At 44.2% G+C, this 16,515-nt stretch overlaps 1 protein-coding gene across 6 annotated transcripts in view; it reads left to right on the top strand.

The window, feature by feature from the left end:
- Window positions 1-16,515, top strand: part of QKI (QKI, KH domain containing RNA binding) — a 153,661-nt gene that overhangs the window by 125,027 nt on the left and 12,119 nt on the right. The gene's annotated exons all lie outside the window — the stretch shown is intronic.

Below are 16,515 nucleotides of genomic sequence, written 5' to 3'. Positions count from 1 at the left end.
GGATTGAATTTGGGTCTGCCTGTCTGCCAAACTAAATGAGTTGCCATGGGAATTTTCAAATGTGAGAGGCGTTTACTTAAAGCAATTTGGCGGGTTTGAATAAACTCATAAATCACAGGTTTGAAAGGAGCCAGTCCTTGCTTTCTCCCATACAGGCAGGACTGGATAGAAGACTGGTGGCTGCTGCTGCTTAGATTTTTTTATGAGAATAAGTTGATCCATGTTTTTATGCAAATAGCCACTTACTAAGGTTTGTCTTTCCACTACATTTACAGTAAGCACATTTAGAAAGAAAGATGTTTTGCTCAAAACTCGATATCAATTTCCCTTCCTAAATTTAATATATTTTAGAACATCCTTTTAAAGTATTTTTAAAAAAATAAACTTTAATCTGAAATTAAGTAATTTTGCTTGTTGACTATAGTAAGTATATAGCACTTGTCATACTTCTTCCAAGGTAATAGGAAAATTTAGAACTGTTTTTGGAAAACCAGTAAGGTACTGCAGCTCATATACTGGATACAAGTGGCATGGAAATCTTCGAGAAGGAGTTTCAGCTTGTATGTATCTTTCAGAAAAATGTCCCGTAAATAACTAAGACTAAGGGAAACACTTATGCTTGTATATCTCACTCACTCTCAAGGTACCAGAAACAATAATAGTTCTTGTGCTGGTGGTTTGTTTCTGCTCTCCAAAAAACAAAACAAAAACAGTGAAATTCAAGTTTCTAGGTTTTGAGGTTGACACATTCTCACTGAATTCACAGAGTCTTTGGAGAAGCCACAGTGTTACAGTTCCATAGGAAGAAGAAGGGTTAAGATGTTCCCAAACCATAGTGACCTGCAGCATGTTTTATGTAGCGGCGTCTTTGATGAGAACAGGTGTGTAGAATCCTTACTCCTTGAGGTACAGCCTCATGTCAAAGTAGTCCATTGAAAATCCTGTCGTGCTAAGGTTATTGTTGAAGCGGAATTAATAAAATTCCGCGCTGTGATAGGACTAAAAGACTCATTTGAAATTTGAATATGAAAACCATCTAACGGGTTCTGACCAGAACTCTCCAGAGTGCTGGAATAAAAGGCCTGCCATGTTGTGTGCTCGTGTAAGGCCCTCCGGAATGGTATATATTGCTTTAGAAAGAAAGCGCGGAGAGGAAGAAAAGCCGTTGCCAAGACTGAAATGTGCTGAGTCGGTTCTTTTACAGAGCCCGAGAAGGGGCTGCCTGAAGTTCAGCCTCCGTTCAACACGAGTTTCTCTCTCCCTCTGCCTCTTCTGTGGCGGTGCTCTTTGGTCTGATGCGTATGGACAGGGCTAATTAAGAGATAGGACAGGGTGTAAGGGTTAAGATGATTTCACTGCATACTCAGGTGTCACTTTCCTTCCTCTCATCTAGCCGTAGCTGTCTGCTGGCCAGGCTTTTCAAAATCCAAAGAGGGGCTTTCCCCTGAATGTGGAGTTTTAGTTGGATGATGAAAGCACGTCCAGGGTTTCTTGTGAACAAACCTGCAAATACAGACTTTGTGTGAAAAATATCCACCTTTCGACCAATTCTTGAAACATTCTAAACACAGATTTCCTTGGAATTGACTGTTCACATAGCCTGTCACTACATTTACAAATGCAAACAGAATTTTGGTCATAGAGCAATAGAGCAGTATGAATTTCTTAAGAAATCTGTATGTAGTTTATATAGGAAGCCCTTCAGTCATAGTCTTCTAAGTTCCATGCATCCCTCACTCCCTACCCACCAACCTTATGTAATTTTAATACTTGCTTCTATCTGTTTATTCTTGAATATTAACATTTCTATCCCATAATTAAATACACTGCTCACTAGCTGGGATAATAAATCTTTTTATTGTTTTTTCTTGTTAAATGTATGGTATTTTTCTCTGATCCTCTAAAATTAATTTTAAGTGTAGTCTTTTAAAGAATTAAGATTTTAAATAGAAAACTGGCTGAGTGATTTCCCAGTGCATTTTCTCTGGTGCTGCTGTTTTCACACGTCCCTTCAGCTGTGCGCCCTTCTGAAGGATGTCGGTACCATCGTGCTCCTTGCAGACAGGGGAAGCCTTGGCCTGCATCTCTGGCCTGTGCGGGCAGCCACATGGGCATCGCTCTGACTGGAGTCGGAATTTGTTCACTTTGTGTTGAGGTACCTTGAGCTTCAGTTGGCAAATATGTTGAAATGAAATGACCCTTATTTCTTTACATGGCTTGTATTTTTAAACCCTTTTTTTCCTTGACAACATTTCAAAAATGCGCTATTTATAAGTGAACCAGACACTATTTTGAGATTTTATTAGTACATTAATGACTCATGTGAGCATTTTAGTATTGCTGCTGTTTTTTCAGCAATTCAAAGGATTTAATAAAAGTTCAAGATTCATGTGACAAATGACCGAGATTTTGTTGAGATCAACTTTTGCCTTCTCCCCCATTAAATTATATTCTCATCTTGTTTTATCTCAAACATTTCCCCATCAATTCCTCCCCGCATGCACGTACATGTGTACACACACACACACACACACACACACTTTCTAATCTATGATTACATGAACAGATCCCACAGTGATTTAGAAAACTTATTTCTACATAAGCTACATGGTTACCACCAATTTTTTAATAAAACCTTTAACTTGACCAACATCTGCTTAATATTTGACCCTTGCCCTGCTGTCCTTAAGCATGCTTTTATATTGTCTGTCACCCTGGAGAGGTGTAGCATTTTATTTCCTAGTTTCCCTTGTTTGACTTGGGCATGGAAGCGAAATAGAAATTTAAGTGTTTAGAGTCACTCTTGATTGCTAAAATATATTCTCCAGTATTCCTTTTAAAGAGGCTATGCAAAAAATAAAGTCTTTGAATTCTTCAGTACCAAAAAAGATCTTCATTTTACCTTTACAATTAAATGCCAGTTTGATGGGGTAGAGGATTCTAGGCTTAAAGCCTTCTTCCTGTAGAACTCGTACGATGTTGGCCCATTTGCTCCTGGCATCCAGTGTGCCCATTGATAAGTTGGCTGTCAACCGGATTCTCGTTCCTCTGTAAGGTTGTCTCTCCTCGCTCTTTGGAAAGCTGTAAGATTTTCTCTTTGTCATGAGAATTCCAAAACTTCACTAAGATATGTCTAGGAGTCAGTCTATTTTCATCAAACTTACTGTGGATGTGGTAGGCACTAACAGTCTCAAGACTGGACTCTCTTTTGAGTTCCAGGAAGTTTTCTTCGGTTATTTCCTTGGTTATATCCTCTGCTCCATTTTCCTTATTATAATTTTCAGGAATCCCAATCAAACGGATATTGGCATTCCTGGATGTGTCCTCGATATCTCTAAGCATTTCTTTGTTGATGATGTGCTTGGTCGTTTGTATTGGATCCATTTTCAATCTGATCTTCTAGATTGTTCATTCTCACTTCAAAGACATCTGTTCTGCTATTCAGGGCATCAATTGAGTTTTCTTTATTTGCAAGACTTCTGGGTGGTAACGTTTAATATTTCCGATTCCTTCTTGTAGCTCTTTGAAGATACTAATAATGCTTCCAAAGTCTTTCATGTCTTGCATTGAGTCAGCACCACCTTTGGACATGAGCTCTGCCGTGTAGGAAGTTTTGTCTCTCATCTTCCTCAGTGTTGTTTAGGAGACGGATGGTTCTGGATGCAGTACTCTCATCGGTCCATGAGAGATGCTTCTGCTCGTCAGAACTCATCTCTACTGATGCGAACCCAGAGGCAAAAGCGGACGGTGGACAGAGTGCTGGGCACAGCTGTCACCTCCAGGCCAACCATGGCTATCTCCTCAGTGCCAGTCTCTGACACCACCATAGTGTGATGGTGATAGCTTGAGTCAAGTGCCCACTCTCCTTCCTCTTCCTCCAACCCAAAGGTCTCTTCATCCCCCTCGTCTCCATCTCCCTCTTCCACCTCCTCCTCTTCCTCTTCTTCCTCCTCCAGCCCTGAGGCTTCTTCTTCCACCTCCAGAAATGAGGTCTCGTCTCCTTCCCCCTCAAAGTCAGAGGCCTTTTCCACCCCCTCCAGCTCAGAATTCTCCTCTCTCTCTTCCTCTCGCTCTGAGGACTCTGAATTCTCTGGATCTTCTTTTTCCTTCCTGACAGAAGACTCCTCCTCCTGCATCCCAAGGTCCTTGTTCTCTCCTGACCTAGCAACCTTCACCTCTTTAATGAATGGAAAGCTCAAGCCCTCGTGGGATCCCATTTTTCTCGAAACCTGTATCTTCCCCGTCCTCACTTTGTTTTCTTCTTTTCTGCGAGTGCTTTTAGCAATTCTCTCGTAAAAGGCTTCTCACTGGCATGTTCGCGGAGACTTTGCAGTTCAGAGAAGGTCCTCAAATCTCCATCACAGTTGAACGCTAGTTCCACTTGGCAGAGAAACTCTGGTTCCAAGCCATTTTCCCTTAGAAGGTTGAAGACGTGCCTCCGTTGCTTGCTGCCATCTCGCGTTGATGACGAGAGGTTGGCTGCCAGCCGGAAGACTGCCCCTTTATCTGTCAATACGTTTTCTTCTCTGGAAGCTTTGAGAATGTTTCCCTTATTTGTGAAGTGATGTGGGCTTTCCCTCCGCCTCATTTCTTGGACCAGTCCATCTTCTTTAATCTCTGTGCTCTCGCCTATAACTTCACAGGTGTAGCGATTTCCACATTGGTCATCTTTCTCGCTCCTAGCTTCTTGTATATATTCCATGGCTTTGCCATTTTCTGATGCGTTCTGGAACAATTCCTTGCCTTGGCAAATACTATGTTCCTGAGATTTCTCTAATCTCTTACTCACTTGACTGATGGCTTTACTTTTAGAGTTGCCTATTTTCTCTACCAGCCCTGGATTCTGTGAGGCTGAATGTTTTCTTCATTGCCATTCTTTTCTTGGACTGGCATCCTTGGAATTTTTCATTTCAGACATTGCACTTATTCCTAAAATTTTCTTCATGTCATTCGAAAGAGATTCCTTCATCTTGTCAACCATTACGTCCAGATCTTCCACCAGCTCTTTAAACCTGTCTGTAATTATAGCTGACACATCTCTGAATTCAGAATCCATGACCTGGGCCATTTCCTGATCACTTTCTAGCAAGGTGATGCTTTCCATATGGTTTGCCTCCTCCTGGCGGGCCTCCTCCTGCTTCTTTGCAAGTCTAGGAATTTTGGATTGCACAGAAGACATTGTAAATGTTGTTAAAATAGGAATTCTGTTTCCTGGACAGTAATGTTTGCTTTTGTAGGACTGTTGGCCTTCTCAAACTCAATTTTTTAAGTTAATACCACTGGGGCTCACCTGGGACAGGACGAGGCTCTCTGCAGGGCAGAACCTGGTCTTCCCACCAGCTCCGTCGCAGGGTTCAGATGGAAAATCTGGCGTCTGGGGTGGACGGGCTCCAGCCAGAGGGGTCGAGAGCTGCACAACCTGACGGGGGGGAAGCGGCCGCCATGACTGCTGTTTTTTAATAAACTTACTTTGCAGCTCATGTTATGACTTGGCTTGGCTTACTTTTGTGTTTTTGATAAGCAAATTGAAAAACCTTTATTTATTTGGGTCCACACCTGGCAATACTCAGGGATCACTCCTGGCAGGGCTCAGGGGACCATATGGGGTACCAGGGATCAAACCCAGTTTGGCTATTCGCAAGGCAGATGCCCTGCCTGGAGTTTTGCTCTGGCCTTTTGATAACCAAATTTTGAAGATTTGATTTTAAAGGCGACCAATTGCACTTTCTATAGGAACTATTTAATTGTTATTGTGAAATGCACAGATAGATTTTGTGTTTTATTCTCTTAGCCTTAATGCTATGCTGGAAAATTTTAGCCTACAATGTCTATACAAAGTATGAAAAGTTTATTGAATGTTTCAAAACTCACACCTAGCTGTAAGTTGGCATGACATTGGCCGATTTAAACCTCTTTGTGGAGTACAATATCTCCGGGCTAGTTAGCAAATTTGTGAATTCACTTTGTGATACTATTAATTCTCCTGTAATAAAAATGTAAATCAGTTTAAATAAAGTACGTTGGTTATTGAGTTTAGTGTCTATAGAATCATAACATATTGTGGAGATTAAAAGAATCATTTAGTGTTTGTCAGGAGCAATTTGCTCTACAAACTTCTCTCGAGAAACTGCTATTTGCCAGGTAATAAACAGACTGCAGTCCATGCAGAGGCTAGATCTGGCGATGTCAGTGGAGCAGGGCAGAATTTGACGCGCCTCCCAGTTCCACGTTTGCTCGCTCGGTCCTTGTCCTCGCGAGAGGTCAGTCTCCTGCTGCAGGTGCTTTCTCCAGGGGCCAGCTCGCTCGCTCTCTCTCCAGTCGCCCTCCAGCAGGCCCACCCGGTTCCCCTCGGCAGTTCCACTGTCTCGGAGGTCGGCTTCCCATCTTGAACTCCAGCCTCGCGTGCCGTCCCACGCCACACTCCCCTGAAAGTCACGCGCATCCACACCCACTTCCAGAACTGGGTCGACAGTCCTCTGTGCCCTCACATGGCAGTTTGGTCTCTGTTCTGTGTGTTCCCTTGGGCGCAGGCATCCTTTCTCCCTCCGGGGTTCCCCCACTCGTTCCAGCCACTTACACCAAGTGCTTAGTAACCCGTGACTGTTCACGCTTCACTGTTGGATCCAGTTTTTGTGTTCCTTCCTTGTTTCCACCAGAACTGTGTATTTAATCGATGCACGTATATTCACACTCTATTTCAGGCTTTTCGTGGCTTTGGGTTACCACGTGGTACAGATGTAAATCAGGAGTTCATCTCCGCATAGGGTGCCTGCCTGCCTCTCTGTTTTTGTCTCATTCATTCAGGGCCCCCCCCCCCCCCCCCCCCCGCCCCCAGATTAGCTCAGTTCTTTAGTATCAAGTTTTTCAAATGGGCTTTTTAAAAAGCTGTAAAAGTAGTAAGATGGAAGCATAGTAGGGCGGATCCAGAGTTAAATTAATTCTGAATTTAGAGCCAGTTTATCACCAATAAACAATTTCTTAGATGTTCTTACCTTATTTAAAGCATTGCCCACCACAGCATAAAGCTGCTTAACCTTCGGAATATCAGATGTTAACCAGTAAGTACCTAGGTGATGCGCTCATGAGAAAAATCACCTGTTACAGTGTTTATATATTGGTTCCAGTAGTAATAATTACGCCACCACTCCGTGATCACAGAAAATGACAGAAGTGCTAGAGCTCATTGAATTGAGGGACAGGTTCTTGCCACAGTTTAAAAGACATCAGAAGTCAGGATTCTTAGACTTGACCATCATCCTAGTTATTAGTCAGTTACAACTCTTTGAGTCCCTCGGTGTACTTTTTTGTGGATAGTCCTAGATTAAAAGATTGCATTATGGGGATTTCTTTATAAAACATATGTTTTATAAATAAAACCCATTTTAGCAACTGATTTTTATAAATCAGCATTATTTTAAGTATAAAATCTGGCATTTGGAATATATCATATTTTTGTGCACTGATTTTTTTTTTTAATGTTTCTGCTGTTTTCCCTGATAAAAAGGGAAAAACACTAAAAAGTACAGTTAATGGGGCTAGAGCAATAGCACAGCGGGTAGGGCGTTTGCCTTGCACGCGGCCAACCCAAGTTTGATTCCCAGCATCCCATATGGTCCCCCAAGCACCGCCAGGAGTGATTCCTGAGTGCAAAGCCAGGAGTAACCCCTGAGCGTTGCTGGGTGTGACCCAAAAAGCCAAAAAAAAAAAAAAGTACAGTTAACTTTAAAATATGTATATTATGGATACATATACAATAACAGTGGTACTAGACTATGTCAGAATTTCTATGCGTGTGGAGGGGGAAAGAATCTATAAAAATAAAAAATAATTTTCCCTTTTCTGCAAACTAGCATTTTAAGTATTTTAAGTATAACTTTAGTGGATGGTCAGTTTTTCTTACTGGAGGAAAAAGTGGGTGATTTCAGCTTTTCCTTGAAAATTCTAAGAAAAAAGTTCAGTTTTAATCTCATTATAGTACTCAGCTAGCTATATAACTGCTTACAGTATTCTGCAGAATTTTTTTTAATTCATTGTAAGTTTCAGGTGTTTATTGTTCAAATCAGCACGTGAACGTGTTACTTGAAGGGCACCATGAAAAGTCCAGTTCTGTCTTTCTCTGTGCAGTTGACCTCTCTCAGGGCCAGGAAATTGAATTCTTATCAGATTGTGTAACAGTGCACATCGGACAGATCTTTTGGGAACACTTTTTGGGGGTGGGGGAAGGGTCACACATGCACAGTGGTTACTCCCAGCTCTGCACTCAGGAATTACTCCTGGCGCTGCTCGGGGGGCCATATGGGGTGCTGGGAATCGAACCTGGGTCGGCCGGGTGCAAGGCAAACACACTCCCCGCTGTGCTATCACTTCAGCTGTGAGAACACTCTTAAAAGCATGGGAATCTTCCTCAATGAAGTTGGGAATAAATACATAAATGTAACTATTATTCTTGGGCTGGAGCGATAGCACAGCGCTAGGGCGTTTGCCTTGCATGCAGCCAACATGGCCAACACAAGTTCGATTCCTCCACCCTTCTCGGAGAGCCCAGTAAGCTACCGAGAGTATCTCGCCCGCACAGCAGAGCCTGGCAAGCTCCCCGTGGCGTATTCGATATGCCAGACACAGTAACAACCAAGTCTCCAATGGAGACGTTACTGGGCCCGCTCGAGCAAATCGACGAACAACGGGAGGGCCTTTACCTTTACCTTTATTCTTGGTATGTATTCAGAAGAAGTAATCCCCAGTCAGGAAAGTTTTGTGATGGTATTTGTACTCTTTGTATAAACAGAAGGCATGTTACATCATAGGGAGCAATTAAAGTATGGTTTAGACTTGAAGTATGAACGCTCAGAGTATTGTACTCTCTTCTCCGCCCCACCCCCACCCCCACCCCACACAGAACTGATGGGCCTTCAACAATCTCTTACTTTGATTCTCATCTCTCCACCCCCCTCCCCCCCAGAGTTCTCTCCCTTGTCGTCATGTTACCTGGGTCAGTCACTTCATAGCTTGGTATCTGTCTGATCTCTTGGCCTTGTAGTCTTGTCTTTCTAAATATTTTCCATGCCGGAGCTAAAGTGGCTCTTCAAAAATAGAAAAGCGACCAGGATTCTCCTTTGGTGAAAACATTTGAGTGACTTCTGATTAGTCCAGATCATATTCCCACTTGTTTGAACATGGCTTTTAACTAACCTTCATTCTTGGTTTTTGGGGTTAGAGATTTATTTTACTGTTTTTTCTTAGAGTCTCTTTTTATTTTTTTCTCTCTTGAGCTGTGACTTTGGGTCTTAGGTTATATATCATTTTGTATCAGTAGCCCCAAAGCTGGCTCCATTCTGTTTTTTACCAAACAGTTTTAGTTGACACCCTTGCAGTTTGTTATGTGGACAGTCCTTGCTTTAACTGCTTAATTACCTGTTTCCAACTCACGTTCCTCATGCAAAAATATTATCGCATTTGCAAGGGGGCAGGGCAGACTTTGTTAGTAAAACTCCATCTTAGAAAAAGTGTTTAACATTTTTATAATTAGAATTTTTAAAAAAGTTTTATGGACTATAAAGTGAAAATTTTGATAGATGATTTAATAAGGTTCCTAAGAAAATTGTGACCACCTACAGTCAAAAAAAATTTTTTTAATCTAGACGTGCCTAATGTATTCCCCTGGAATGGCAGATGTAGGTAAATTTTATGTCGAGTTTTCCCCCCAGGGGAAAATTTAATTTTTTGAAATACTGTTTTTCGTAATGGATCATCAGTTTACAAGTGTAAACTTCAGGATTATTGCTGGAGATCACAACCTGTGGATTTGCCATCACCCCCGCGCCCAGGAGCTCTAGTACCGCACAGCACCCAGATGATCCCTTTCCTCTCGTTCTTCCCTCTGGGCGCCGCCGTCTTGCTCACCGAATCTCAGCGTTCGCTTGTCACTGTGGGCCATTCGTTTCCTCTGACTTTCTGAGGAAAGCCGCCTAGTCCTTGGCTTTTACTTTCTGATCATTTGACTTGTCACAGTCACTTTGTGTCACAAAAGGCGAGCTTGTGTTTTAATAGCTGAGTGGCGCGTCATCGAACACCTTTCCTGCAGAGTTTGCCCCAGTTCACTCCCCACCAGCAGTTCTCCACCCGCTCAGCAACACATACCGTTTCCTGTGTTGTTATGTTGGCCTTTCCTTCGAGTTTGATACTTCCTTGTCATTTTGATTTACATTTTTCTGGTAATAAATGAAGCCCTGGGCCAGAGCAGTTGTACAGTAGTTAGGGCTCTTGTCTTGCACGTGGCCAGTCTACGTTTGATCTGCACATGGTCCTCTGTGCCCCAGTCAGATCACTAGCAGTGATCCTTGAGTTCAGAGCCAGGAATAAGCCCTGAGCACAACAGGGTGTGGCCCAGAAACACACACACACACACACACGTGAAGTTCAGCCTTTTTTTTTTTTTCCATGCACTTGTTAGCTATGTAAATATTTTCTTTGGTGAAATATTAATTCAGATCTTCTGCTCGTCTTTTGTTTGTTTTAGATGGAGTTGGTTATCAATTCTTGTCAATTGTGTATGGAAATATCTTCACCCAATTATGAGTAGAATTTAAATTATAATTTTAAAGCCATCTGGAAATACCTGGATTGGGAAAAGAGTGCTGTCCTGAAGTCCATCTCTCTGGGAGTACTGATTGTTTAAGAGTGTTTTCTGCTTTCAGTCCCTGGATATAACTCGAGTTATGTGGGTCCTTGGAGATAGCTCAGAGACGGGGTGCAAGCCTGGCACGCACAGGGGCTCTGGCTCTCCCTGCCATTGCATCGCTGTGTGTGCCTCTGATGGAATTCTGGTGGCTCTTGGCACTACTGGGAAAGCCTCCAAATTTAGTAAGAGTTTTTCTAGTTTTTTTGTTTTGTTTTGCCGTAGGTCTTTGGCATTAAATTATTTTAGCGATAGCACAGCGGGTATGGTGTTTGCCTTGCACGTGGCCGACCCGGGTTCGATTCCTCTGTCCCTTAGAGAGCCCGGCAAGCTACCAAGAGTGTCCCGGCCGCAAGGCAGAGCCTGGCAAGCGTCCTGTGGCTTCTTCGATATGCCATAAACAGTAACAAGAAGTCTCACAATGGAGATGTTCTTGGTGCCCACTCGAGCAAATCCATGAACAGTGGGAGGACAGTACTACAGTGCTACTCTCCTTTGGTGGTGGTATATCTACGGTGCCTGTTACAAATATATCAGTTTTGAGTATATGGAAAAAAGTGTGTTGGTGCAGGTTCCAACCTTTGCTTAATGCAGTATCACTCTCAGTTTGGGTCTGCCCATCTCTTTCCCGGTGTCGGTTGACACTAATCACAATTTAAATGGTACCCAAACTTAAGGTCACAGCTATCATCATGCCTGTAACAATGTTTCTTCTGCTCTTAGCATAAGAACTCTTGGGTTATTAAAACATTTTTGAGTATTAATCACTTTCTCACCACTTGACAAATCTTACGGTTTTCTGGAAAACTTTGACATTGGCAAACTTACTAGATATGTTGTGATTCCCATCCCCCCAGCCCCGTCTTTGGGCCAGACCCAGTGATACTTAGAACTAACTCCTGGTGGAACTAGGACCGTGTGGGGTGCCAGAGATTGAATCCAGGTTGGCTGCACGCAAGTAAACACCTACATGCTGGACTATCTATCGGCCCGATATGTTATGACTCTTAGTGTTCCTGAAACATCTCAAAATACAGCAACCACAGAGAATACAGTAATAGCTCAAATACAGAATAGCCATTCTTAACAAGCTTGCTTTCAGGGAACAGTAAGTTAGTACAGGTTGGGGTTCTTCAATGGATGAACGTCTTCATTTTCTTCTCTTTGAATGAGGTCCGTTGTTCTTCAGCCGAGTTGCTGTTACACTGACAGTTGGTCATATACGGAGGGAAGTAGTCCTGAGGTTTTCATTCTGCAGTTGACTCCTGTTCCTAACAGTCCTGTACTTCGCTTTCTTTGATGGATTTTATTCCAATTTTAGATGGTTAGATAGCCTCCTGCTTAAAAAGGAGTATTTGCATTTGCTTCAGAAGTATTTTCATCCCTAAATGAATGTGTTTACATATCATATTTTATATTATTTGAGTCTTCAAGTGAGACTAAGCCAAGCCTTGTGATTTATTAGCATAGTAGCACAAATTCCTGTCTTTCGTTTCTTTTCACCTAAAGTTCTCGATCGGAGAAACAACAACAGTGTGAGAAAGGAAAGGTTAAATTCTTTGTAAGCCATAAAAAAATGAAACTTTTATTGCAATCCCAGAGTAAAGGTCTTTCAAAAGATTAAATATTGAATGGATGATTTTTTTTCTGATAAAGGCAGTATGCAAAGTGTTTCTACAAAGCTCCTTTTCATCACCGCTGCAGTTACTGAGGAGAGGGAAGAGACTGTTGTTGGCCCCTTTCCCTTCTGTCATTGTTTTTCCCTTGCTTTAAATTTGCACTTCAAAATTCAAGTTATTCACAATAAAGACATAACTTTTAACTTTACTAGGTAGCATAATGGACAAAGAGGCAGAAGAGCCAAACTCCATGGCCTCAGGTTTCTCACAGTGACAGCATCCAGAAATGTTTTGCGCATAAGTGAAGCAGTCGGTGGTGATGCCAGATTGCTGGGGGTCCTGGAAGCTGTTCATGGCCTTTCTCCTTGGCTCTTTCATCAGATCTTCACTGCATCCTGTGCAGACTCCCTTCTTCTGTTGAACTTGTCAACCCCTGCACTGGAATGATAAATCTTGCATGCGAGGACCATGAAGAAGTCCCTCGGCAAATGGATGGTCTTCAGCACATAATCACTTCGTTTAAAAAAGTTTTTTTTTTGTTCTGAAGACTAAGAGGGTGTGTGTGTGTGTGTGTGTGTGTGTGTGTGTGTGTGTGTGTGTGTGTGCCTTATTTTGAGAAGTTTTGGTCAGGTACTCATTTTAACAACTTGCAAATGTCAACACTACCACCACCCTATCCCCAGCACAGATACACACACGCACACAGCACGGCCGCTGCATATTTTGATGTTGTCGCTCGGGCCACACTCAACAGTTGCTCAGGATCAGGCTCAGGAGCCACTGCTGGCAGTGCTCTGGGACCGGATGATGCAGCGGCGTATGACGTGGCAAATAAAGTGGCATATGATGCGGCAGCGGTCTGCCACATATTTGCTCCTTCCCACTTAACGACCTCTCTGGCCTGTTTGGTGACCTTTTATCTATCGCTGACTCTCATATTTTATTTCATATACATGTACACATACGTGTGTGTGTGTGTGTGTGTGTGTGTGTGTATGTATGTGTGTGTGTGCGCGTATTTTTTTAAGGGGGCCAGAGAGCTGAAGGGACTGAGTGTGCGCTCAGTGCCTGTGGGAGCCTTGGGTTCAGTCCCCAGCACCACGTGGTCCTCCACAAACTACGAGGTGCGGCTCAAAAGCCAAGGAGAAGGCAAAGAGGTTGATTATTTCAGGTGCTCATTTTCAGGTTTCAGTTCTTCTGTCGTTGGTAAGGGTCGCTTTTGCAGCTAGCTTACATTCGTTTGCTCTTCTGTTGCTCTAAGACAGACTCTGATCAAATCCATCTGAAAGTACAGACAACTTAGAAAGGGCCTTTTCCTTTACGGAACAAAACGTGACTCCACCGATAGTACATATTTCGGATTGTGATATTACGAATCATTCCTGTAAAGTTGCTGCAGAGAATAAGATCTCAGATTGTACCATATTTTACACAGAAAGAAATAAATGCTTATTATGAGATGGTTTTTCTGCTGAGATTACTGGGAACATTTTTACATCGTTAGAAACGAGTTTGTTATCCTGAGTTAAACTGTTTTGTGTTCTAGTGATATGTTTGTAATTCGGTGTTTGTGGAGTGTGTGTTTGTGTGTATGTATATATGTCTGTTAAGGTTCATGTGTATGTAATTTCATGGAGCAGTAGCACAGCAGGGAGGGCGTTTGCCTTGCACGCATCCGACCCAGGTTTGATTCCTCCTTCCCTCTCAGAGAGCCCGGCAGACCACCAAAAGGATCCCGCCCACAGGGCAGAGCCTGGCAAGCTCTCCGCGGCACGTTCAGTACGCCATAAACAGTAACAACAAGTCTCACAATGGAGACGTTACTGGTGCCCGCTTGAGCAAATCGAGGAACAACGGGAGGACGGAGCTACAGTGCTGCTGCCCAGGTGAAGGAATGATGGACACTTTCCATCTAACCATATTCATCTCTGATACATCTTTTCATGGTGGGTTTCTGTAGGATCTGGGGAATTTTCTTTTCTTTTCGCAAGCACCCGTCTTTTTGTGTTATTAGTCACTCACAGCATGTGCTGTTTAGCCATCTGTTAACCAGTAGTAGCGCCTGCGAAGAGGAAGGTAAGAGCCAGGAAGTCAAGGCACAGCAGATCGCCACAGAGCCACTGAGGTCTGTGACATCAAATGAGGCCTTGTTGAAGCCAGTGGCCAGAGGCGCCGTTTGGGAAACTGAGTTCTGGCAGTAGTCGCGGGGGCCGGGGGCTACTCCTGTCTCAGGAAACGGACTCCACACTGGATGATGTTCACAGAGAGACGAAAGGAGTTGGGTCAGCAGCTGTCGTGACCTGAGCAAGGGAAGGGACCTCTCTGGCCAGGCACTGCAAGAAGTGGCTCGTGCAGGGCCTGAAGCAAACGGAGAGTTGCCTGTTGGTCATCGGATGCTGAGGAAGTTCTCTGTGAGGGTGGGACCCCCCCCCCCCCCCGGGGGCTGCTCTGAGGAGCCCTCCCCGCCTGGCGGGAAGGGCAGTGCTGAGTTCCCTGTTCTCAGTTGCTGAGCATCTGTGTCATGACCTGGTGGCAGGGTCCTGTGTTTGGTTGGGTTTTATCTGCGAAAGGAGAGGTCAGATCCACTCCCAATCGGAAGTGGGGAGCCCCCTGACCTTGGTGGAGAAGAAACGGAGTTGTAAGGACTTAGAAATGAGCGTGTTCTCCTTTCTGGACTGAATGTTCGGGGGGGGGGGGCGGTGCACCCTCAACAGTTTGCGCAGGTGGTCGGATTCATTGCTCGAAGCACACAGGAGATGGGAAGAATCGCTGCGGGGGAAAGTGATTCTTGGGGAACTCGACTGACTCTCGAGACGCAGAGCAGCGTGCTCTGAATTCGGGGGGGGGGGGGGGGGCAGACCACTGGCATGCAGCTCCCGGGGCTGGGTCTGCCACCACGGGCGAGTCCAGTCCTCTGGCTCCTGTACCTCCCGGCAGTGTGGGTCGCATGCTTCTTGGACAGACTGCCGAGAGTCGGGTGCTCTTGGTTTTGTTCTTTGGGGGGTGGCCCTGCCGATGTCACTCTTCCATCCTGCGCCAGGCATGCTCACACCCCAGTGTGCACGCACCGTCACTGGGCTTGGCTTTCTCCCATTTTGGCGCACCCGCTCCTGCCAGGGCGAGCGGGTATTTCGCTACCCAGAAGGTGTGTGCCGTGAACACGCGTTTTCGAGCTCCCTCCTCTGAGGCGTCATGCCAGCTCACATCCTTCTTCCTGACTTCCTCCTCCTCTTCCCTTCAGCGCATGCCCCTTGGTGTGGAGGGTGACAGGAGGTCCACCAATGACTTTCCCTTCCCTCTACAGAGAGTTCGCTTTACAGTCTCGTTTTCCTGTAGATTCAAATATAAAATGACTAAAGTTTTAGTTACTCGTAGTGTTTTCTCCGAATGAATTTTTTGGGGGCTGGGGTGTGGGAGGGGGCCACGCGAGGCACCGCTCTGGGCTTCTGACTCTGCTCAGGGATGACTCCTGGCGGGGCTCAGGGGACCAAACGGACTGTCCGGGATCAAACCCACATCAGCCCCGTGCAAGAAAAGCACCTTCTCCTTCCTCTCTCTCTGTGAAAGAATTTGAGTTTTATTCTATAGATGACTCATCATTCCTTTTCAGTTTTGATGCTTACTCATTTTTATCTTCAACAGGCAGTTGCAGTGTAGTTCAGATGAACTCTAAACATGGTTTTTTTAAAACCAGGCTTTTAAATGTAGGTTTCTAGGAAGCAGGGAATAGTTATTTCATACATGTGCACATGTGTTTCTCATGTTCTACCACTCTGGAGGAAGGTTTTGAGAAATGGCGCTTTAGTCTTCAGGATGTTTTCACCTGTTTTCTTGAATGCTGTGTGATTTATTAAAAATCTACTCAGCAGGGATTTTTTGTTTGTTTTTACCGGAAAATGGCGTTGGCCCTTTGCTGCCGGGGTGGTGCCCCCCCCCTTCCCCTGCCCCACTTTGTGTGCTGTTTAGCAGAGGCTGATGGAAAGGGGCGATCCGGTGTCTGCCCTAGTCCTGCTCCTTTTGATTATTTTATTTTTTTAAATGCTAGTTTGTATCTTTGTTAATACATAAGCAGTTCGAGCAGCGGGGAGTTTGATTTCTCCCACCATCTTGAGGAATGATCCTTGGTAAGGTTGGATTTCAGTCCTTTCAGTGTAGCTAGTCGGAATTTTCGTTACTGGGCTTAGGCTTTCATACGAGTGCACAGCATGGGAATGTCACGAA

The sequence above is a fragment of the Sorex fumeus genome, unplaced genomic scaffold, assembly GCF_029834395.1.
Source record: "Sorex fumeus unplaced genomic scaffold, SorFum_2.1 ptg000061l, whole genome shotgun sequence".
Lineage (NCBI taxonomy): Eukaryota > Metazoa > Chordata > Mammalia > Eulipotyphla > Soricidae > Sorex > Sorex fumeus.
This window is presented reverse-complemented; position numbering and strand designations above follow the sequence as displayed.